The sequence below is a fragment of the Lynx rufus genome, unplaced genomic scaffold (genome assembly GCF_022079265.1).
Source record: "Lynx rufus isolate CCGP_SWC_20201006 ecotype Redwood Valley unplaced genomic scaffold, mLynRuf1.p SCAF_54, whole genome shotgun sequence".
In the NCBI taxonomy this organism is placed as follows: Eukaryota; Metazoa; Chordata; class Mammalia; order Carnivora; family Felidae; genus Lynx; species Lynx rufus.
In genome coordinates this window covers 320,777-329,060 of record NW_025814872.1, presented here as the reverse complement: position 1 = coordinate 329,060, position 8,284 = coordinate 320,777, and the positions used below count along the sequence as shown (strand labels likewise).

General features: G+C 47.1%; 1 long non-coding RNA gene across 4 annotated transcripts; it reads right to left on the bottom strand.

The window, feature by feature from the left end:
• Positions 1-1,511: 1,511 nt before the first annotated feature.
• On the bottom strand, positions 1,512-8,073 carry LOC124527783 (uncharacterized). 4 transcript variants are annotated; one of them, XR_006965980.1, is made up of 3 exons: positions 7,259-8,073; positions 6,611-6,787; positions 1,512-2,110 (listed from the first exon to the last, which is right to left on the bottom strand). It is a non-coding gene; the product is annotated as an uncharacterized LOC124527783 (long non-coding RNA). The 4 variants fall into 4 exon arrangements; XR_006965981.1 differs by lacking the exon at positions 1,512-2,110 and having other exon boundaries at positions 5,157-6,787; positions 7,259-7,523; positions 7,956-8,073; XR_006965977.1 differs by lacking the exon at positions 6,611-6,787.
• Positions 8,074-8,284: the final 211 nt, after the last annotated feature.

The window sequence follows — 8,284 nt, the reverse complement described above, 5'->3', positions numbered from 1 at the left end:
TCATCCGGCTTTGTGCTGACAGTTTGGAGCCTGCTTGGGTTTCTCTCTCTCTCCCTCTCTCTGCCCCTCCCCCATTCATGCACTCTTTCTCTCTCTCAAAACAAATAAACTTTAAAAAAAAAAAGAGCAATAATAGCACAACAATTCCGAAAAGGAATAAAATTGGACATCTTCTTACTCCAAGATTTTCTGTGAAAGGAACAAATGTAATGGATGGTGTGGTATTTGCATAGAGATAGGAAGGTGGAAAAAAGAAACAATAGAGATGCCAGAGGTAAACATGTATGATTGGTTGACTTTTAACAAAGTGACAAAAAGGAGGAAATGGAGGAAAAGATAATAGCTTCAACAAATGTTACTGGAACAACCAGATACCTTTTTGGAAGAAAAAAAAGAACCTAGACCTTTACCTCACATCATACACAATAATTCACATGAAGTGGATCTAAGACCTAATAGCAAAAGTCAAAACCATAAGGCATCTAAAAGAAAATATTTTTGGGAATGCAAGCTGGTGCAGCCACTGTGGAAAACAGTATGGAGGTTCCTCAAAAAACTAAAAATAGAACTACCCTACGACCCAACAATTGCACTACTAGGCATTTATCCACGGGATACAGGTGTGCTGTTTCGAAGGGACACGTGCACCCTAATGTTTATAGCAGCACTGTCAACAATAGCCAAAGTATGGAAAGAGCCCAAATGTCCATCGATGGATGAATGGATAAAGAAGATGTGATATATAGATATAGATATAGATATATAGATATAGATGTATACAGTGGAGTATTACTTGGCAATCAAAAAGAATGAAATCTTGCCATTTGCAACTATGTGGATGGAACTGGAGGGTATTATGCTAAGTGAAATTAGTCAGAGAAAGACAAAAATCATATGAGTTCACTCATATGAGGACTTTAAGAAACAAAACAGATGAACATAAGGGAAGGGAAACAAAAATAATATAAAAACAGGGAGGGGGACAAAACAGAGGAGACTCATAAATATGGAGAACAAACTAAGGGTTGCTGGAGGGGTTGTGGGAGGGGGGGTGGGCTAAATGGGCAAGGGGCATTAAGGAATCTACTCCTGAAATCATTGTTTCACTATATGCTAACTAATTTGGATGTAAATTTTAAAAATATATAAATAAATACAATTAAAAAAAGAAAGTTATCAGAATGAAAAAAAGAAAACATTTTTAAAAATCTTTACAACTTTGGATTAGACAAAGATTTCTTAGTGAGGAACAAAAAGCACAAACAATAACCAAAAAAGATTCTTGGACTGCATAAAACTAAAGACGTATGCTCTTCAAAAGACAGAATTGATAATGGAAACAGCAAGCCAAGACTAAGAAAAGTCTGTGTGTATGTGTGCATGTCTGATAAAGGATTATATATAGAACAAATAAGGACTTTTACAAATAATAACAACCCCCCCATATGAGCAAAACAATTTGAACAGACATTTCTCAAAGAAGATATATAAATAACAATGAAGACATGAAAAATGCTCAACATCTATAATTATTAGAGGAATGAAAATTTAAAAGATATCAATAAAATGGATGAGTTTTTCAGAACATACTGCACAAAAGAGTGCAGATGTGACAGAGCACATGTTTATGATTTCATTCCTGCGAAGTTCTACAATGAGCAGGACTAACCCATAGAGAAGGAAAGCTGGTTGCTGTTTACTTCCATCAGGTTGACCGACAAACTCAGCATGGAATTTTAAGGAGTGATGGCAGTGTTTTAGTATTGATTGTGGTGGTGGTTTTTAAATGAGTTCTGCATTTGCCAAAGGTGAACACACTGCACACCTAAAGGGGTACATCTTACAACTCAGTGCACACACACACACATACTAGTTAGGCTCCATCAGTGTCCATTCCACTGGGGATGAAATCCTCTTGCAACCACTTGTCTGATTTGCTTCCATAGGAATGAAACACTACTAAGGACTTGGTGTCGGTCTACGCTGCTGAAGCGATGGACGTTGAGCAGCGTGTGTAGTTCAGTCACTCTTGGTGAAAGGCATACCATAATATGAGACTCCCAAGTGCCCTCTGTCTTCTGCCACCTGTCCATAGGCCCCTGCATAAACACTGGGAAAGGAAAAACAGAGGCTGGCTGACATCTGCCCAATAAGCCACATTGTCCTCTTGGCCATTAAGGACCATGTGTACAGGGGGCTCTCTTGGGGACATTTATATCTGATTCAAAGACCCAAGTGCTTTGTGCCCACCCCTATACATCTATGCATACACATGCCTCCTTCCTGGATATCCCTAGCTCCTCCCTACCTGATTCTGCTCCTTCCAGTCCCCTGACCATGGAGGTGAGGCATTTGCTACTATCCAGGAGTCTGTGTACATCACACCTAGCCAGATCTCTTTCCACAAAAAGTGTATTATTCTGTTTCATCCTGCTTATTACTCACATACCTGCTCACTAAGGGCATTTTCCCTCACTGACATTTTTCAGAGTCCCACCAGTGTAGCTGTAGAGCAACACTACTCCAAAACCTCACACTGCCCCAACACAAGCCAGGCCATGCAGCTGTTGATGACCCCCGAAGAGAGGCGTCATTGTGAGAGCCTAGGTGTGTCCTCTGGACCTTTTCATGGCCACAGGCCTACCACTCACCCAACAGTGGGTTGCAAACTTACGAAGGGGTGGAAATGGCCACAGCTAGCTCATCGTGGACACTTCCAGTTGTGTACACACACATGTCTCTTGTCAGTCATACAGTTTCTATTGGGATCAGGGGCAGCTTTTTATTTTTGTATTTTTTTATTATTTTTTTTTAAGAAGCTTTAAACCACTTTATTTTTCTTGTACAAAACTGTGTGGTGGACACCAGAAGCAGCTTTTTATTTATTTATTTTTTTAACGTTTATTTATATTTGAGACAGAGAGAGACAGAGCATGAATGGGGGAGGGTCACAGAGAGAGGGAGACACAGAATCTGAAACAGGCTCCAGGCTCTGAGCTGTCAGCACAGAGCCCGACGCGGGGCTTGAACCCACGGACCATGAGATCATGACCTGAGCCAAAGTCGGATGCTTAACTGACCGAGCCACCCAGGTGCCCCCAGAAGCAGCTTTTTAAATGGTGCCTAGCTGCCTTGTGTGGGTGATGTGTTGACATGAGCCCAAAGCCCATTCGGGCTCGGCAGAAGGGTCACACAGCATCCTAACACACATGCCTACTCCTAGCAGCAAGATCGGGCAGGTCATGGCCATGGCCATGGGGGTCCTGGTGGATATGAAAAAGTTGTGCTTATGATAGACTCTAGCCTATCAGGTGTGCATTATGTCTAAAAAACCAATGTACATACCTTAATTTAAAAATACTTTATTGCTGGGGCACCTGGGTGGCTCAGTCGGTTAAGCATCTGACTTTGGCTCAGGTCATGATCTCGCGGTTCGTGAGTTCAAGCCCCACATCGGGCTCCGTGCTGACAGCTCGGAGCCTGGAGCCTGCTTTGGATACTGTCTCTCCCTCTCTCTCTACCCCTCCCCTAGCCGTGCTCTGTCTCTCTCTCTCTCTCTCTCTCTCTCTCAAAAATAATAAACATTAAAAAAATTAAAAATGCTTTGTTGCTAACAAATGTTAACCATCAGCTGAACTTATAGCGAGTCATAACCCTTCTGCTGACGGAGGGTCTTGCCTCCATGTTGGTGGCTGCTGACTGGTCAGGGTGGTGGTTGCTGGAGACGGGGTGGCTGTGCCAATCTCTTCAAGATGACAACAGGGAAGTTTTCCACAACAGTTGACTCTTCCTGTCAGTTTCTCTGTAGCAGGTTTCATACCATTTTACCCACAGTAGACTTCTTCCGAAATGGGAGTCCATTCTTTCAAATCCCGCTGCTTTACTAAGTTCGCGTGAGGTTCTAAATCCTTTGTTGTCATTTCTACAGTATTCACAGCGTCTTCTCCAGGAGTCAGTTCCATCTGAGGAAACCGCTTTCTTTGCTCATCCTTCAGGAGTGAGTCCTCATCCATTAAAGTTTTGTCATGAGAGCAAAGCAATGTAATCTCTTCTTCAGGCGCCACTTCTAATTGAGCTTCTCTTGCTGTTTCCACCACATCTGCAGTTATGTCCTCCACCGAAGTCTTGAACCCCTCAACGTCACCCGTGAGGGTCGTAATCAACTTCTTCCAAACTCCTGTTGATGTGGATATGTTGACCTCTTCCCATGAATCACGAATGTCCCTCGTGGCATCTAGAATGCTGAGTCTTTTCCAGAAGGTTTTCAACTGACTTCGCCCAGATCCATCAGAGGAATCACTGTCTATGGCAGCTATATGCTTACGAAATGTATGTCTTTATTGCTAAGACTTGAAAGTTGAAATTCCTCCTTGATCCACGGGCGGCAGGATGCGTGCTGTGTCTGCAGGCATGAAAACAGCGTTCCTCTCATTGTGCATCCCCATCAGAGCTCTTGGGTGACCGGGTACATTGTCAGGGAACAGTCATATTTTAAAGGATTTTTTTTCCCTGAGTGGTAGGTCTCCACAGTGGGCTTAAAATATTCAGTAACCCCGTTGTAAAGAGATGTGCTGTCATCCAGGCTTTGCTGCTCTGTTTATGGAGCAACATTCTTAAGGGCCCTGGGATTTTCAGAGTGGTCACTGAGCTCTGACTTCCACTTAAAGTCAGCAGCTGCGTTAGCCCCTAACAGGAGTTGGGCTGTCCTCTGAAGCTTTGAAGCCAGGCCTTGACTTGCCCTGTCTGGCGATGAGAGTCCTATGTGGCATCTTCTTCCAGTAGGAGGCTGTTTCGTCTACACTGGAAATCTGTTGTTTGGTGTAACCACCTTCACAAGTGATCTCAGCGAGCTCTGGAGAACCTGTTGCAGCTTCTCCATCAGCACTTGCTGCCTCACCTTGCACCTGATGTTATGGAGATGCCTTCTTTCCTTCAGCCTCCTGAAGCACCTCTGCCAGCTTCAGACTGGTCTTCTGCCGCCTCCCCGCCTCTCTCAGCATTCACAGCATTGAAGGGAGTCAGGGCCTTGCTCTGGAGTAGCACTTCCAACATCCTTCACGAATTTCTCCTTTGCGTTTACAGCGGGGATGTCTGGCACCACAGGCCTAGCTTCTGGCCATCCTGGCCTTCGACCTGCCTTCCCCATTGAGCTTAAGCACTTCTCGTTTCTTCTGATTTAAAGGGAGAGACATATGACTCCTCCTCTCACTTGAACACTTGGAGCCACTGTAGGGGTATTAATGGGCCCAATCTCACCACTGTTGTGTCTTTGGGAACAGGGAGGCCCACGGAGAGGGAGAGAGATGGGGAATAGCCGGCCAGTGGAGCAGTTGGAACACACACAACATTTATTAAGTTTTCCCTCTTATGAGGGTGTGATTCGTGGCGCCCCAAAACAATGACAATGGGAACGTCAAAGATCACTGCTCACCCATCACCATCACGAATATAATAATCATGATAAGTCTTGAAATACTGGGATAATTACCAAAATGTGACCCAGAGACACGAAGTGAGCAAATGCTGTTGGGAAAATGGCACCAGTATATTTGCTTGATGCAGGGTTGCCCAAACCTTCAGTCTGTAGAAAACTCAGAGCGCCTTGTGTGGAGCGCCATGAAGGGAGAGTGCCAGTCTTTCCTCCAGCCCCTTCCCGTCTGTAGAAACGCCATTCACGCCAGCGGTGCACTGATCACCATTAGAAGTATGCATGCATTGACGTACTTAGTCTCCACATGCGTTGACGTACTTGGTCCCCACATGCGTGGACGTATTTAGTCCCCACATACATTCACGTACTTAGTCCCCACAGGTGTTCACGTAGTCTCCAGCACTGCTTCAGGAGCCCCGCCAGGGACGCTGCCCTCCCTCATGACAAGGAGTCACTAATACGGTCATCAGACCTGTTGTGCGGAGGCAGATCTGAGGCACCGGGCTTGCCCAAGATTACACGATGTGGAAACCAGCGAAGACCAGGCAAAGGAGAAGAAACCACGGCCACTGTGGCCAAAACACAAAGGCAGGCAGAGCAGTGCGAAATCTCAAAGTGCAGACCGAGGAAAGCAGGTGCCCCCTGCCCGGAGCCTGTGGGACCAGGGGAGCTGAGGCAGGCTCACTGCAAGTCGCTGTCTTACCCTAGCGGTTACGGGAGCATATTTGCCTGTCTCTTGTCGGTCCTAAACTAGAGTCAGGGACACAGATTAGGGGAGCTGGTGGTCACTCGTCAGGCCCTGGCCATTTGGGAGCGATTGTTACAGGGTTACCGTCTGGCTTCCTGCACGGCTACTAGAGCTTGCAGGCAGGCCTTCTGGGCAGGTGGCCACAGGCTGTGGGTCACAATCCTATCTCGTGTATGGTCTGGCCATCCGTTTGTCGTGCAGTCTCTCAACAAAGGAGGTCAGGCCAAGGCTGGAGCTGAGACGGTCCGGCCCTATGCTCCTAGCGGGCAGTGCCCCCTCCTCTGAGAGGCGGAGAGGCGGCTCCACTCTAGCCAGACCCGTGGATGGAAGTCCTGCAACCCCTTGCTCGCTAAAATCCCCTGGACGAGTTCCGCAACCGTTCCCTGCCTCAGCTTCCTCCCCTGTGAAATGGGGGTGTCGGCGGGGCCTACCTCATGGGGTCGCGGTGAGGACTGATGAGACGGTCCACACAGAGTGCTGAGGGCAGTGGCCGCGCAGGAAAGCACCGTCAGCATCATTGTTGTTACCCTCACCATGTATTGCTGTCTTTCAGGCTCCCTTGTTCATTTTTACTTTCTTGTTTAAAGAGTAGCTCCCAGACGAAAAAGCTGTAGGAGGGCAGAGGCCTCGTCTTTCCTAGTGATCAGTGTCTTAGGAGAGGCTCGACTATAGTTAATAGTCACTAAGTTGTTAAATGTATGAATAACGGGGGGGCCTGGGTGGTTCAGAGGTCCAGCGTCTGACTCTTGGCTCAGGTCATGACCTTGTGGTTCGTGGGATCGGGCCGCACACTGGGCTTCCCACTGGCAGTGAGAAGCCGGCTTGGGATTTGAGATTCTCCCTCTCCCTCTCTCTCTGCCCGTCCCCTGCTTGCACGTGCGCGCTCTCTCTCTCTCTCTCTCTCAAAATAAATAAAATAAAGTTAAATAAATAATTTAAAAACGTTAACTTAAAAAAAGTTAAATATATGAATAACTCTATGTACGCGTCATCAATGACTGACGTTTCTCACAACCCCCTCCTCCAGTTCGTTAATTTGCTAGAGCGGCTCACAGAACTCAGAGGAACATGTTACTTACCCGATCACTGTTTCATTACAGAAAAATGTAATGTAATGGAGACGCGTCGGCCAGGCGTGGGGACAGGACGTGGGGCCTCCGTGCACCTTCCGGGTACGCCGCTCTCCCGGAACCTCTCCGATCCCATCCTTTGGCATTTTTATGGTGGCTTCATTACATGGGCACGATTAATTAAATTGCTGGCAGTTTGTGAGCAACCCAACTTTCAGCCACTCTCTCTTCCCTGGAGGCCACTTCAATATAAACCCAGGTGTGGTTGAAAGGGCTGTGTTCGAAATATCAAGACACCTTTGTTGCTCTTAAGAAACTGCAAGGGTTTTAGGGGGACTGTGCCAGGAATGGGGCTGAAGACCAAATGTGTATTTCTCATTATAAATCACACCAGTGATCATGGTGAGGCAAATAAATCAAGAAAGAAGGGGCAGACAGGAGGGGTGTTCAATTTTCGGGTCAGGTTACCATGGAAGGCCTGAGGTGACACGGAAGGAAAGGCCAGCGGGCAGTGGGGGACAAGACCATGTGGCTGCCAGAGGAAGAGCATCCCCGGTAGAGTCGTGGGAGCCCGCGTGGAGGGAGCAGCATAAGCAAGGAGGGGGGCACGGATGGGGACGGAGAACGTGCACCGTAGGGCCTTTGCTTTGACTTTGCGATGGAAATTACTGGAGAGTTCTAAAGGGGAGGGACACATCAGACCCACCTATTGACCCAATTACACCAGCCGCCAGCCATGCTGTTGAAAACCGATGACAGGGGCGCCTGGGTGGCTCAGTCGGTTGAGTGTCCGACTTCAGCTCAGGTCACGATCTCGCGGTCCGTGAGTTTGAGTCCCACGTCGGGCTCTGGGCTGACGGCTCAGAGCCTGGAGCCTGCTTCCGATTCTGTGTCTCCCTCTCTCTCTGCCCCTCCCCCGTTCATGCTCTGTCTCTCTCTGTCTCAAAAATAAATAAATGTTAAAAAAAAAAAAAAAAAAAAAAAGAAAACCCATGACAGAGGGGCAAGGGTGGAGTCCAGGGAGAGGAGTCAGGA